The sequence below is a fragment of the Artibeus jamaicensis genome, unplaced genomic scaffold, assembly GCF_021234435.1.
Source record: "Artibeus jamaicensis isolate MK-2021 breed Jamaican fruit bat unplaced genomic scaffold, CSHL_Jam_final contig_700, whole genome shotgun sequence".
In the NCBI taxonomy this organism is placed as follows: domain Eukaryota; kingdom Metazoa; phylum Chordata; class Mammalia; order Chiroptera; family Phyllostomidae; genus Artibeus; species Artibeus jamaicensis.
Genome location: NW_026521930.1, coordinates 10,754,990 through 10,770,790, shown reverse-complemented (window position 1 = coordinate 10,770,790; position 15,801 = coordinate 10,754,990). Strand labels below are relative to the sequence as shown.

Genomic DNA, 15,801 nt, shown 5'->3' with positions numbered 1-15,801 from the left:
AGCATGAGCCCTGGCTGGTGTAGCTCAGTGGATTGAGCATGGCCCTGCGAACCAGAGGATCGAGGTTCGATTCCCAGTCAGGGCACATGCCTGGGTTGCAGGCCATTTTCCAGCAGGGGACGCATGAGAGGCAGCCATACATTGATATTTCTCTTCCTCTCTCCTTCCCTTCCCCTCTAAAGATAAATAAATAAAATCTAAAAAAAAAAAAAAAAGAATGAAGCATGGTTGTCACATGTAGTTTTACTGTCTGTAACAAGTACAGGGGACTCACATCCAAGGCTCTGTCTCTCTGAAGGGAGGCTTAGACATTGTTTATATACACTATTGGTCAGTTCGATGTTGAATTCTTCTTTGCAGTTGTCTGCATTTATCCTGATGTGGTTCCTGTCAGGCTTCTCCTGTTCATAGCTGCATCTGCTACATTTTAACATTTAACAAGTGGAGTTTAGTAAGAACTGTCCAGACCTTGAGACCCTTCTGGCTAACAGTTTCTTGAAGGTTGGTTGCAATGTGAAATCTGAAATGACCTCAGTGCCTTTTTTGTGTTCTATTACATTCTGATCCATCTGTCTATTTTGCAGTTTGAAAGGATCTTTTATTACCCACCTGTACTTTTGTAACATCACACACTGGTTTTCTAGAAAATGTTGGTTCACTCACTTGTGCAGATCTTGTAAATGTTGACCCATTTTATTATACAATATAAAAAAATTAACATTCATTGATATTGTCACCAATCATATCAGAAAAGTCTAACAATATTGGGAATCTGTGAATCTAAAGGTAGCATATTCAAGTTTTCCAAAATTTTACTTTTTCCAAGAAGGCTAGGTAGAATTTTATCCCTGGCAACAAATCATGCCAATTGTTTTTCTTCAAGTAACAGACTGTTATTTAAAAAAAAATTATTTAATGGTTTGAGAGAGAGGAAGGAAGAAAAAAGAGGGAGAAACATCAGTTTGTTGTTCCACTTATTTATGCATTCATTGGTTGCTTCTTTTCGTTCGCAGGCCCACGCTCAATTCACTGAGCTACACCAGCCCGTCATTGGTTGCTTCTTACATGTGTCTTGACTGGGGTTCAAACCTGCAACTTTGGTATGTTGGGACAATGCTCTAACCAACTGGCTACCTGGCTAGGGCCAACAGTGTTCATTTAAAAATATATATATTTACTGATTTTAGAGAGAGAGAGAAAGAAAGAGAAACACTGATTTTTATTCCACTTATTGATGCATTCACTGGTTGATTCTTGTGTGTGTTCTGACTAGGGATCGAACTGACAACCTTGGAGTACTGGGATGATGCATTTATTTATTTATTTATTTAGAGCAGGGAAAGGAAGGAGAAACATTGATGTGTGGCTGCCTCCTGCACTCCCCCATTTGGGGACCCAGCCTGCAATGCAACCCAGGCATGTGCCCTGTCTGGGAATTGAACTGGTGATCCCTTGATTCACAGTCCAGAACTCAATCCACTGAGCCACACCAGCGAGGGCTGATGCTGTCATTTTCAAGAAAATGTTTACCAATTACCAAACTCTGAATAACTACAGGTTGTCTGTCATAATTTTTTAAATTCTCACCCAAGGATATGTTCAATGAGACAGGAAGGAAGAGAGAGAGAGAAAGAGAAAGAGAGAGACATCAACTGGTTGCCTTCCAAACGCACCCTGATCAGGGACAAAACCCAAAATTTAGGAATGTGCCCTTGTGACAGGACAGTAAAAAGCTGCGAGAATTCTTGGGCAAGTGGAATAGGAAACTGAGACAAGAAAATTAAATAAGACCAAACAATCTGGACAACTTATAGCCAGCTGGTGAATCATAAGACCTTATCTCCCCTAACCAGCTCTCAGTTGAGAGCAAATACCTCTCTTCTCTAACCAGAGAAAACATAGTTTAAGTCACCCTCGTCACAGAGAGAGAACAGAGACCTAATATGTGCCAGCTAAACCCAAAGACACATGAAGTCAGAAGAACAAATAACGAAAATCACCTTAGAGCCAGACAGACCCAAAATAAATGCAAAACGGACCACAGAATAACCCCACCCCATATGTTCATTTTGATGTATTAGCATATTAAAATCCCACCTGGAAAGCTGATGAACATTCTGCTGAAACCCTCTCCTAAGATTCTTGCCCATGGGGTGTGGGGGGGTGTGCAGCAAGGAGAGATAAAAAGCCTTCAGGGCAAAGACTCTGTGCTGGTTTGCTCTAGAACTCATCCGTGTACTTTTGGTCATGAACTTTTTACTTCCTCCTAGACTCTAAGGGACCCTATGAGACTTGTAACCAGTGAGCAGAGGCAGCTCACCCCTGGCTTACCCCCAATTCTATCTCTAAGGCCCCCTTTTTCTCTGACTTCCCAGTGAACTAAAAAAAGCCCTGCATTGGCTCACCTCTGTCACTGTGACCTTCACTTCCCAGTGAGCGAGCTAACAGCAGCCTTGCCTTGAACAGCAGCTCACTTCTTTCTTGTACTGTTTGTCAGGAGCAAAAGCCAAGCGCCGCCTCGCCTCTCTCCTGTTGCTTATTCTACCCTAAGTCCTTCCTCTGTTTCACTCTCCCCAGCTTTAATAAAGATACTCTCAAAATCACCTGGACTCATATTGCAAATCTTTCCCACACAAAGTCAAGAACCCGAGTACTATAGGCTGGCCTGAGACAGACCCGTTTTCTGGCTGGTCCCTGTCCAGTAACACCCTGACTGGGAATCGAACCAGCAACCTTTTAGTATATGTGACGACACTCCAGCCAACTGAGTCACCTGGACAGGCTCCATAATTTTTTTTCAAGAAAAAATAGTGTTCCAAGGAAAAAGCAGCAAGTTCACCTTGCAACTCAAATAATGGCCTACATCCTCTTCCTTGAGAAAATAATGGTATGCAGCAGCGGTGCTTTATTGTACCTGTTTCATCTCCCATTTTGACTAACAAAATAATAAAAAGATGTGTGCCTGAGGACAAAGGTTTAATAATAAAATTAATATTTTTTACTGCTTATCAAGGACTGTTTTAAGTGAAAGAGTTGTTTTTCCCCTTGCCAGTAAGTGGTGGTAAAGTACATAGTGACAACTGGGGAATTTTGTGTCACTGCCTTGATTCAAACTAAGAGCTGCCATTGGTTTTGCGACATCAGTACAAAGCTAACAGAGTGAACAAGGCAAATTGTTGTTTTCTCAGCATTACCGTAAGGACAAAAAAGGCCTCTTTCTGGCTTTCTTTACCAGAGCTAGCTATCTCTTTCCTTGAGCCTGGTAGTTAATTGTTGTTTCTCTGAGTCTCTATTCTCAGGACTGGAGAGATTACTTTAAGCAGCCCCTGTGCAAGTGTTTTAAAATTTATACAAACAGGACATGTCAGACCAGAGCGCCTGGACCCTGAACCCAAAGATAACAGCAGAACAAACCGAAGCCTGAACAATCAGCCCGAAACCTCCTATTTTACAACTAATTGCCATGACTACCCAGTTCCATCCCCATTTATCATCCCATAAAAACTCACAGCCCCAACTTCTTGCTGCTGGTGGACCTCTCCATACCGGGCCCCTTTCCTTCTTGGAAAGTGAATAAAAACTTTGCTCTCTGTCTTTTCTTTCTTTGTGAATTCTTTCACAGCCTGTGGCACTGCCACCCTAACAATTACTATGAAAATGATCATAGACCCAGCTGATGTGGTTTGGTGGATTGAGTGCTGGCTTACAAACCAAAGGGTCGCTGGTTTAACTCCCAGTCAGGGCATAAGCCTGGGTTGCAGGCAGCAACCACACATTGATGTTTCTCTCCCTCTCTCTAAAAATAAATAAACAAAATCTTAAAAAAAAAAAAAACAGAAAAGAATCATAAACCTCCTGAAAGGGGGTTGGGAGCTCCCAGGACTCACCAGACCACACTTTGAGAACTGCTATGCTATTCATTTTTCTACTGAGTTGTTGATTTTTGTTCTTACTGACCTAAGACATACCTAATAAACTGAGATTTATCCTACCATTCCACATAGGATTGAAATAGCATTTGCATTTGTGGAGGTGTAGGCAAATAGGTATATGTCAACTGAAGGTCCTGGCATCAATTCAACACCAACAGGTGCAGTGAAAATGGAGAATTTGTTCAGAGCAAACAGCACAGCTGTTAGGAGGCCCTGGCGCAAGGTGGTCCTGGGCCAGGCTCCACTGTTTCTTGTGGTGTTTTGGCAACCATTCAGTTCTAGTCAGGAAAAGATAGTTTTCAGCACAAAGAAATGTGCACCCCCAAAGGTAAAGGGGAGCTGATTTATATAGATAGAAGGCACTGTCCATGGCCCCTGATTAGCTCCTCTTCACACAAATGAGGACTGCAAATCCTCAAAGTTTGATTGGTCCAAAAGGCACTGTCCTGGTTGGTCAGAATGGAGCCGTTCTGATTGGTTGGTAGAGAAGCAGACAGGTGTTGTTGCTGGGCAGCTGTGATTGGATGGGGGAGCCTCAATCTTATTGGTTGAAATAGGATTCCAGGAATTCCTTTGTAAGGGCTGACTCAGAAGACAGAAACAAAGTGCCGGCAGGCAGGTCAATGCAGAGGCAAATTCTTCAGTACAGGATTTTCCCTGAAGTGCAGTTGGTGTGAGAGGCCATTATGTAGAAATGGCAGCTAGGTTCTGTTTTTTAAATTTCAGCCCAGTTAGCTACCAGGAGCCCTTCTTAGTAGGTATCTTCTTTTTCAGTGTTCATAATGTGTTTGTAGAGTTGAACCTAATAGTCTTGTCCAGTCTGAGTTTCTTTTTTTTTTTTTAATTATCCTTGGCAAATTCTTCCCATACTAAATTGGATAAATTATTTGATACTCCCTGTATTAGTTTTTTGGATGTAAACAAAGTAACACAAACAAGGGGGCTTAAACAGTGCAAATGTATTGTCTTGCAGTGCTGGAGGCCAGAAGTGTGAGATCAAGGTGTCCACAGGGTTGGTTCCCTCTGAGGGCTGTGAGGAAGAATCTCTCCATGCCTCTGTTCTTGGCTTACACGTGCATCTTTGCTTTTATCTGTGCATGGCATTCTGTGTGTGTGTGTGTGTGTGTGTGTGTGTGTGTCCAAGTTTCCCCTTTTTATAAAAGGATATCTGTCATATTGGATTAGGGTCCACCCTAATGATGACATCTTAACTTGATCATCTGCAAAGATCCTGTTTCCAAATAAGGTTACATTCACAGGCACTGGGGGGTCAGAACTTCACCTTTTTGGGGAACATGGTTTAATCCATAACATGCACCTTTACTTTTTCCTAGTGGTTTGATAATACCTCTTTACCTGTTTGATTATTTCACATTTTGGAATTTATTTAACAAGTGTGTGTCCAATAGCTACTATTTACTCAGCACTCTGCCTTGGGAACTTCAGTGAACAAAACAAAGATTTTGCCCTTTAGGAGACTACATTGTAGGACCAGTGTGGAAACAATAAAATAGGTATAATAAGCAATTAAGTTATGTAGTTTATTTAAAGGTAATTGTTATCTGAGGGAACTTTTTGGATGATAGAAACGTTCCATATCTTGATTGGAGTGGTGGTTACAGGCAAACGAAGCCCACGTGTACACTTCAAAAGGGGAAATTTTACTCTGTTAATTATACAAAAATCAAGAAAATTGATTTTGTGAAAAGCGTTGTGAGAGGAAAAAAGTTAACATGGAAAGGACATCAAATGAGGGACTGCAATTAATATTGCAGTTGGAAGTTGCAGTGGAGTAAGGATCTCACACTGTCCCGGTAGCCTGCCATCTGCTGGTCAACCGCCCATCCCCCACCACTGCAGAGGGCAGATTAGAGCCACCGGTTCTTAAATGGCCTGGGTGAGGGACCTAGGGCCGCCCCGCATAACAGGTTGAGACTGCAGGGCTCTAAGGGCACTCCTAGCAGCTCTCACCGCGGGTATTGAGGAAGCACCAGAAGAGCGGTCAAATCCGCGCATGCTCCCTGGAGGCTGCCAGGAGCATCAATCACAAAATCTCCGCCGGGGAAGGTCTGAGTATAACCGTGACCTGCTCTTCCACCTTAACCAGGAAAAGCACAGAGGTCATGTGCCCATGGGTGAAACTGTTTCGTTTGCCTGGTCCTGGCCCTCATCACCTCTCACCCCAGCTTCAGTTTCTGAATAATTAGACCTCCTATTTATCCCTCTGACTTCCTTACTTAATTGCATTTTCATTTCGTGGCCTATCCCGAGGTGACAAGGATTTAGCCACAAGGCCTTTTGAATTATTTATAGCAGTGAAACAAATATAAAGTGCTCAAATGTCCATCAAATAATAAATGTGGTCTATTCCTGCAATGCAATATTATTCAGCCATAATAAGGAATGAAATACAGATAGAAATACAAAGTGAATGAACTTGAGTTCAGAAAACATGCTGAACGAAAGAAGCAAAACACACACACACACACACAATGCCAGATTTGATGAGTCCGTTAATTTGAAATGTCCAGATTAGTCAAATCCATAGAGACAGAAAGTAGGCTAGTGGTTGCCAGGGGCCAAGAAATTTGGGGGGAAATAAGGACTGACTAGTAATGGGTGTGGGGTTTCCATTTGGGGTGATGAATATGTTCTGGAATTAGATAATGTGGTTGCACAACCTTATAAATATACTAAGAGCCACAGAATTTTACACTCTAAAATGGATAAATTTTATGGCATGGGAAGTAAATCTCAATTTAAAAAGAAATGAAGTGTCCTGGCCAGGTAGCTCAGTTGGTTAGAGCATTGTCCAGATACACCAAGGTCGTGGGTTTCATTCCCTGTCAGGTCCTATAAAAGAAACAACCAATGAATGCATGTATAAGTGGAACAACAAATCCATGTTTCTCTCTCCTTCCTTTCCTCTCTCTGAAATCAATCAATAAAAAATTTTTTTAAAAACAAATAAAATATCAAGAAGGTGACAGGTATATAAGAGCTGCCCCCTCATAAATTGTATATTCCTAATTTCATTTTAAATACCAAAAAGTATAACTAAAACATATTTTGTTCCTTGATTCTAGACATGTATTTTCTGCATATTCTCATAACCTCTTTCACACAAAAATCACTAATTGTTTAAGCAATACTTATAAAAAAAATAACTACTTGTAAAGATCACTGAGCTATATGTTGTGTTGACCCTGAACTCAGTGCAAGATAGGCAGGCCCCTCCCTGAGCCCGGCTGGTAGGAAGCCAGGAAACCATTCATTGCCCCCATGCTTTCCTTCCTCTCACAGCCAATTTGCAGTTAGACTGAAGGGCACTGCTACCTGCAAGATTTACTTCATGAGCTTAAATTTTGTTCCCTTTGCTCACACGTACACACTAGCAAGAAAAACTGTCCTTTCGGCGACCTTCCCTCATTTAAGTGCTAGAAAATACACCCCTGGGTGGAGATTTAACGAGATAATGAGACATGCCACACAGGAAAAAGCATGTAGTTCCACTGTGCAATGGCCAGAGTCCCCAGCTCTGCACACTTAGACGTCACAATTAGACGTCATCTTTTCCAGCTCAGCTTCTTTAAAACTGTCCCCCAGCCTTTGTTCAGGGAGTAGCCCATTCTTCCTTTCCCTGTGCACCAGCTGTAGTATACCTCTCCCTGGGAACAATATTTTGGGATGTGGTGAACTCTCTTATTTTCCTTCTTGGAAATTCCCAAGAACCCCTTATGCCAGTAACAATCGGATTTGGTGGATACCAGCTCCACCGTGTGGCTTTTTAAAAAAAAATTATTGATTGAAAGAGAGGAAAAAAACATTAATTTCATTGTTCTACTTATTTATACATTCACAGGTTGATTCTTGCATGTGTCCTGACCGGGGATCTAACCTGCAACCTTGGTAGTATCAGGGCAATGCTCCAACCAGCTGAGCTACTCAACCAGAGCTTTGTGGCTATTTTTCAATCAGAGGGTATAAGTCTTAACCTTTACCTAGGTGAAGAAGGAATACACTCTAGTGGGTGTGCCATCAGAATCAAATTACAAACATACCTTAAGCACAGGCATTCTTATTCACATGAAGTGGTTCCCATTCCTAAAGTATTATTCTGTTTCAATCCTGGGATAAATATAGCTTAAATCTTTTTTAAAAATAGCTTGCAATTTAAGCTATGTTATTGTTGATGTGCAAGCTGACAGATGAGGCCGTACCTCATTCAATTCCCTGGTTCATGCCTCTTTAAAATAAAGTAGTGAGGCAGGAGAGTAAGAAGCTAGGAAAATTCCTTGACAAGTGGAATAAGAGAACCGGAGACAAAATAATTAAACAAGGACAAACAATTTGAGCAATTTATTGCCAGCTAATGAATCACAAAGTTTTATCTTCCCTAACCAAGGACACTTAGGAGCAAATGGTTTATATATTCCAGACCATCCTGGAACAGAATACCCTCTTCAACAACATTCTTTAAAAATAAAACTAACAGTCCTGGCTGGGCTGGTTCAACGAATTGAGCGCCAGCCTGTGAACCAAAGAGTGGCCAGGTTTGATTCCCAGTCAGGACACATGCCTGGGTCAGGTCCCCAGCGGCGGGTGTGTAAGGGGCGGCCACACATCGATGTTTCTCTCCTTCTCTTTCTCCATCCCTTCCCCTCTCTCTAAAGAGAAACATCAATTTATTTTTCTCTAAGTAAATGAAATCTTAAAAAATAAAATAAAACAAAACTAATGAAAAAATAACCCTGACCCCACCATACACACATTTTGATGAATCAACATATTAAAGGACAAACCCGAAAAGCTCATGAATATTCTGTTAAGACTGTATCCTGAGGCATCCCCTAAGATTCCTACCTGCTGCACGAAAAGCCTCAAGACAGAGGGCCCACAGCACGGTCTGGCCAGAGCACAGCCACTACTGGTACCTCTGTGCTCCTGAACTCGGAGGGCCCCCCACGAGACTCGCAACCAAGGGAGCAGCAGGCAGCAGCAGCTCTTTCCAGGCTTATCCCTGTGAGCCTGTCTCGAAGGCCCCCTTTTTCTCTGACTTTCTCCCTCCTGTTGCTTCTTCTACCTTAAACCCTTCCTTTGCTTTAGTAAAGGAAGGAGTCCCAAGCACAGTCCCAAGCTTTAATAAACATCCTCTCAGAATCACCTGTAATTGTGTTGTGAAATCTTTCCTATGTAAAGTCAAGGACCCACACACTACACTGGCCAGCTCAAGGCAGACCCACTCCAGGCCCAGACTCTGACTGGTAACAGTAAAACTGATGAAAATTTGGACCATACATAACATTTTAAATTACTAATGGCTATAAAATATTCTAGTTGGTTGTCGCTGATTGGAGGAAGCTAAGGACACAGGACAAATAAATGCATTCGAGATCTTAGATAAGATCTTTGACCAGAGGAGGACATTAGTGGAAAATCTGGTGAAATCTGAGTTTGCCATTTTAGGAGTTTAGTTAATGAGATTGTATTGATGTTCATTTTTGTGGTTAATTAGTATAGTTATGTAAAATGATAACTGTTAGGATGGGCGGGGTAAGACAAAAAGGCAGCTGAACTACAACCCGGAAAAGATGGCTGACATCAAACCAAAGAGCCGAAAGGACGGCTTCATCCGCATAGCAACCTGAGCCCGAGGAGAACCACCAATGATATATTGCCGCTTTGTTCAAAGGGGACCAATCCCCAGCTCCCACAAAGAGAGCCAACCAAAATAAAACCCTACCACATTTCCTGCCTGGGGGCGACTTCCCCGGGCCACTGGAACCTTTCCAGGGCGCGCAAACCCCAATAAAGCTCTTTACGGACCAACTTTGTGGCTGATTGGCATTTCTTCCTCAGCGGAGCCTAAGAAAACCTTTCAATAACATTAGTAAAAGCTAGGAGAAGAATATATGGGAAATCTCTATACTTTTAAAGGCGACTTTTCTGTAAATCTAAAATCATTGCAAAATAAAAGTTTAAAAAATTTTAGACTTTGTGGTTAGAAAGAACCACATACATTTCTATACTTTGTCATAGTGAGACAGGATAGTAAAAAGCTAGGAAAACTCCTGGGCAAGTGGAATGTGGAAACAGACAAGAAAATTTAACAAGGTCAGTTTGAGTGATTTACAGTCAGGTGCTGAATTGCAAGACCTTATCTCCCCTAACTGAGGATACTTGAGGATTTTATTTATTTTTAGAGAGAGGGGAGAGAGGGAGAAAGAGAGGGAGAGAAATGTCAATGTGTGGTTGCCTGTTGAGCACCCCCTACTGGAGACCTGACATGCAACCCAGGCATGTGCCCTGGAAATTGAACCTGCCACCCCTTGGTTTGTAGGCTGGCACTCAGTCCACTGAGCCACACCAGCCAGGGCTGAGGACACTTGAAAGCAAATGGTTTATACCTCTGCTCCCTAACCAGAGAACACAGAGTCTTGCTGGCCATAAACTTCTGGTGTCCAGGGAAGAGAGGATAGCTAATGCAAATGGAGAAATAACACCTGAACAAAGGGAGCAAGCTTGGGAAGAAGCTGTGTGACTCCCCTTTCAGCTCCTTGTCCCCTTCCTCTCAAGAGAAACAGCATGTTCGCACTCCCCCTAAGAATTTCTGTCTCCTAAATTCCTACATTTCCCCTATGTAAACTTGCTCCGGAAAGCTCAAGGGAAGATGGGTATTAGGGTTTCTACCCGCCACCTTCTCAGATTGCCAACCTCTGATATTAATAAAAGTGCAATTATAACCCAATCCTTGTCTCTGCTATTTGGCTGAGTGGTGACAGGAAGCACAACCCTGGACTCAGTCGCCTTCCAGTTTCAATAGCAGTATACACGTTTATGGTATGATCTCTCTTGTGTGTAAACACATGTACAAATGTGTTCCCCCCAAAAGATACATTCAAATCCTGTTGGTTCCAGGAGCTGTGAATATGATCTTACTTGGAAATAGGATCTTTGCAGATGTGATTAGTTAAGGAGCTTAAGAAGAAATCATCCTGGATTGAGGGTGGGCCCTAAATCCAATGACAGGTGTCTTTACAGGAGGAAAGGGAGATGAAGATGCAGACACACAGATACACCCAGGAGAGGCCATGTAATGATGGAGGTGGAGATTGGAGTGATCCATAAGCTAAGAAACTCCAGAAGCCGCTAGAAGCTGGAAGAGGCAGAGAAGGATTCTCCCCTAGAGACTTCTGGGGGAGTGATACCTTGATTTTGGACTTCAGAACTACACAACTGACAGAGAATAAAATTCTGTTGTTTTAAGCCACACAGTTGTGGTGATTTGTTACAGCAGCCCCAGGGGACTACACCTATTTGGATTGTTTTTGTACCAAAAATACCTGGAGGGACAAGGTCCAATCCACCAGAAGTGAGGACTGGAAATTGGAGGGGGGGTGGGGGCGGGGTAGAAAGATGGCTTTTACTTTACAGTTTACTTTGTATATGTCTCCCTTTTTGTGAAATGTTCACAGGATCTACTTTTCATCTGTTCAACTGCGGAGGCCTACACACACTAAACTAAGGAGAGTCCGTTTCGCCATTTTAACCATATTTAATGTACGATTCAATGGTACTAGTTACATTCACAGTGTTGTTCAACCATCACCAGTCAATTTCTAAAACTTTTCACCACCGCAGAGAAACTCCACCCAATAAGCAATCATTTCGCCTTCTTCTCTCCGGCCACAGAACCACAAGTTGTAAAAATCTTTGTGGATAACTTGGAACCCATTACCTGCAAGTGGCATCTGCAGTGGGGGCAAACCTGTGGGACTGAGCCCTTACCCTGTGGGGTCTTTGATAACTCCTGTTAGTATCCGAATAGAGTTAAATCAGAGGAAACCAGGTTGGTATTCACAGAGAGCCGGAGATTGCTTGGTGTGGAAAATCCCCCACACCTGGTATCGGAAGTGTGGGTGTGTGACCGTGAACATTGCAGAGGAGAAACAGAGTTGATTTTCCCCTTTCAGGCCCTGAGGAGGCCCCAGAAGAGCTGCCCTGGGTCTGAAAGATGAACCAGGTCAAGTAGTCCTGGAAAAGTGAGACAGGATAGTAAGAAGCTAGGAAAGTTCCTTGGCAAGTGGAATAGGAAATTGAGACTAGCCAAGCAATTTACAGCCAGATACAGAAGGTCACCACCTCCTTAGAGATGACATCTAGGCCTCGGCCTCAGTTGTGTTTTAGCTCCGGGCCCAGAAAAGCAGCAAAACCAGGTGGGCAATGCCAGGACCAACTGCAACGACTAGAGAGCCCCTGGCGATCATGACCCTTAAAGGGCACACTTGGAGAACTGATGAATACTTCGCTAAAACCCTCCCCTGAGACTTCCCCCAAGATTCCTGCCTGCAAGGGAAAGGACTCAGCCAGCATGAGCTCTCCCTCTAGTGAGCAGCCTTCGCCATTCCCTTTCCCTTCTCCCCCCACCCCCACTTCTTTCTTCACAGGCCCTTGCCTCCTAAACCCTAAGGCCATGGGCAGCTCGCAGCTTGTCCTTAGCTTATCCCCGAACCTGTCCCTAAGGCCCCTTTTTCTCTGACTTCCCAGTGCACTAAGGCAGCCCAGACCAGGCTCTCCTGTTGCTTCTTCTCTGCTAAGCCCTTCCTTGGCTTATGGTCCACAGCTTTAATAAATGTACCCTCATAGTCCCCTGGACTTGTGCTGTGAAATCTTTCCTACATGAAGTCAAGAACCCACACACTATTCCTGGCCAGACCCATGCAGGGCCAGGCGCTCATCCCGTAACAGAGGGGCAAGGTGGGGGCTGCTTGAGTGTGGGGAGGCCCCAGGGCTGGAGGTGTTGGCACTGGGTGTCAAAGGACCCAGAATCCTGAGATTCATGGCCTGGTTCTGGAAGAGTCAGGCACACAGTATGCAATCAATAAATGTGTATTCGATTAATTTTTATTTTGCCCAAAAGTTTACTTTGTTCATACTCAAAATATAAACCATGTATACCAAGTTGCTTCATAAAGTTCTTCAGCAAGGTGGGCCTCCCATGTCTGGCTAGGGGATTGGAAAGGATTCCTGTCAATGCTTTTTATTCTTCTTTTTCATCTGCAAGAGAAGAGGGGCAGGTCAGACAGGGCCCCGAGCTGACCATGGGAGGAGAGAGGGGCTGCCAGGCCTCCAGGCCAGTGGAGGGCCCCGTTGCCTTCTCTGAGCTGAACTGTACCTCTCCCAAACCCTCCCCAGTCCTCACTCATGCGCAGCCCCCACCCCTCATTATCCTGCCAGCCCCAGACCTCCCCACGTGCTCATACCAGGCTTGTTCTGATCTTCTTCTTGATGTATAGATATCGACTCAAGCCAGCAACCAATACAATCCCAGCGACCCACACTGCAGACCCTGTAGCAAGCAAGGTCAGGCCCCCCTTTCCCTATATGGAGGAAGAATAAAGAGGGGAGACCTCAGTGACCCCAGGCTGATCCCACAGGATACAGACAATGAGGGGGTCTATGGGGCTCGGGGTCCTGGCTGACAGGGTGGCTAGGAACCAGAGAAAAGAGGGACACACAAGATGGCCCCATCCCTCTGAGCTCAGTGGTCAGAATGGGCTCCAAGGCAGATAGATACTGGCTCTGCTCTGCCCTCTGCAGTGAGCAGGTGGTAGCTGCAGGGTGGTCCCTTGGCCCCTCTGGGCTTACCTTCTCAGGTCGTGGGGGTGGCACTCTCCACCCCCTGGGCTGGAGGGAGAAAGCAGGGGACTGTCTGGAGGCACCCGGAAGAGCACTGGCCAGTGGAAGTGCTCACAGGGTGAGCCGGACACACTGCAGAGAGGCCTTCGGGCTCCCCGGCATGGTTTCAGCCAGGCCTGTGACTCCTCAGCGGGGGATGGAATCTGAGGGGTCCCTGACTCCCCGGAGAACTCCTGGACGGTAGCTTGAGACACCCCTTCACAGGTGTCCTGAGGTCTCAGCCCAGAGGAAAGCAGTGAGCCTCCCTCATAGGCCTTTGGTTGTCCCTGGGTGCACCCCGAGAATGGAGAAAATGACCAGGGTCCTGTTCCTATCCCAGGAGCTGGTGGCTGGGCATGGCCAATCTTGGCTGATTGTGATGGGGGGATATCTTTACTCACCAGTGTGAGGAACATCATGGTTTTTGCCACCATCTTCTTTATTTTTCTATCTCATTTATTTTTAGAGAGAGAGGGAGGGAGAAAGAAAGGCAGAGAAACATCGATATGTGAGAGATACATCAATTGGTTGCCTCTCAGGGACCCAGCCTAGAACCCGGGGTGTTCTGACTGGGCATGGAACCAGCAACCCTTTGGTTCACAGGCCCGTACTCAAGCCCCTGAGCCACACCAGTCAGGGTGTGCCACCATCTTCTTAAGGTATCAGAGCTCACCCCTGTGGAGAGGACAACCCAAGTCATCTTCCTACATACTCCAGTACCCCGAGGGCCTCTGGGATCTGCTTCTCAAAGGCAGAGGCCAGGCCTCAGCCTCACAGGGATCCTGCCTGGAGGGGATCACCTAGACAAGAGACCCGAGGGGTAATTGCCCTGGAGCCCAGGCCCGTTCTCTAGGGGTCTGTGGAAGTGCCAGGGCCATGCTCTGCTTCAGGCTCAGGAGTCTCCTCTGCAAGCCTGGCAGAAGGGCTTACCTACCCACTGCCTCTGGACTTTCGTCTAGAAGACCATTTCCTCTTTCTGCCCCAGCCTTCAGTTCTTCCAGGGATAGGGAGGGGAGGGATTTTTTTTCCCCCCTCTATAGTTATCCTGTTAGCTTTTGGCTCACTCGGGGCCCTATCCATTCATCTAGCTCTCGGCAGGCTCAGTGTTAGAACCTCACCCGGCCGCCATTTTGGTCAATGCGGGAGACTCCCTGGCGCTCCGGCAGACTCTTCTGGGTAACATCCCCATCCCCGCACCCCAGCCAATTCAAAGGTACACATTCCAAGGCCCAGATGTCTTGGCTAACCCTGGCCCTCACCCTTTGTTTTCTGTTGCCCCTTCTAGAAGAAAGATCTGATTCCTGCATGTAAATCATTTTCCTGCTCCACCTAACCCTCCCTTGGCTGAAGACCCCATTCTCTGAGGCCAAGCCTCCTGCCTTATCCCAGGTAACAAACCCCCTGTTGGTCTCACACATTTTGGTGGAGCACCTGCTTACCCTGGTCCCCTTCCCAGGCACACAGCTCTCACCTGGGGAGGGAGGCAAACCTCTCACCTCCAGGCTGCCAGTGACTCTGGCTGGTCTAGATCTGAAAATAGACTTACCAATGTATTTCCTTGTTCCTTCCGTCTGTGTAATCACAGATGAAATGTTAGAAAAGCAGTGGTTTCACTGAAATCATGTGACATCTTGCTGAGAATGAGTCATTCTATTTGTTTACTTTCACTTTCTGTAAAAGAAATCCAGTTAAAATATAGCTTTTTTTGTAAGACAACTAAGGACAACTGAGGGTGAGCTGGAGAAAACTAAGGCCAGGGAAGGCTTCCCACATGACTGGTGTGGAAAGAACGTAGGTGAAACCCCAGACAACAGGGGCAATGCCAGGAGGTGGCAGGGAGTGAGGCCAAGGACTCCATAGTTCTAAGTCATTTGAAGAGGACCCTGAGCTTGCTGTGTAAATAGAGCTTCGAGTCCAGCCCTTGTGTCTAGTCCTTGCTCCACAGTCTGCAGCCCCCACCCTGTACTCATAAGCCCTGTAGCCAACATTTTTGGCAGAAGACCCTTCCCCTGGGAGCTCACAGCTGGAAGCCTTCAGTCCTGGGAGACCTTCTGGAGGAGGTGACACGTGGGCCTGGGAGGGCAGTGACCAAGAGGCATCCTGGGAAAACCCACAGGAGGGGGCCTAGGCCTACTGGGGTCAGGCTCTACAGGGGAAGATGAAGAGGGGCTAGGGTCACTGACCCATACAA

The 15,801-nt window shown here is 45.3% G+C and overlaps 1 long non-coding RNA gene across 4 annotated transcripts; it reads right to left on the bottom strand.

The window, feature by feature from the left end:
* Positions 1-12,820: 12,820 nt before the first annotated feature.
* On the bottom strand, positions 12,821-15,646 carry LOC119058220 (uncharacterized). 4 transcript variants are annotated; one of them, XR_008392733.1, is made up of 5 exons: positions 15,632-15,646; positions 15,157-15,281; positions 14,012-14,057; positions 13,196-13,312; positions 12,821-12,989 (listed from the first exon to the last, which is right to left on the bottom strand). It is a non-coding gene; the product is annotated as an uncharacterized LOC119058220 (long non-coding RNA). The 4 variants fall into 4 exon arrangements; XR_008392734.1 differs by lacking the exons at positions 15,157-15,281; positions 15,632-15,646 and adding an exon at positions 15,082-15,145; XR_008392736.1 differs by lacking the exons at positions 15,157-15,281; positions 15,632-15,646 and adding an exon at positions 15,107-15,140.
* Between the last annotated feature and the right edge of the window lie 155 nt (positions 15,647-15,801).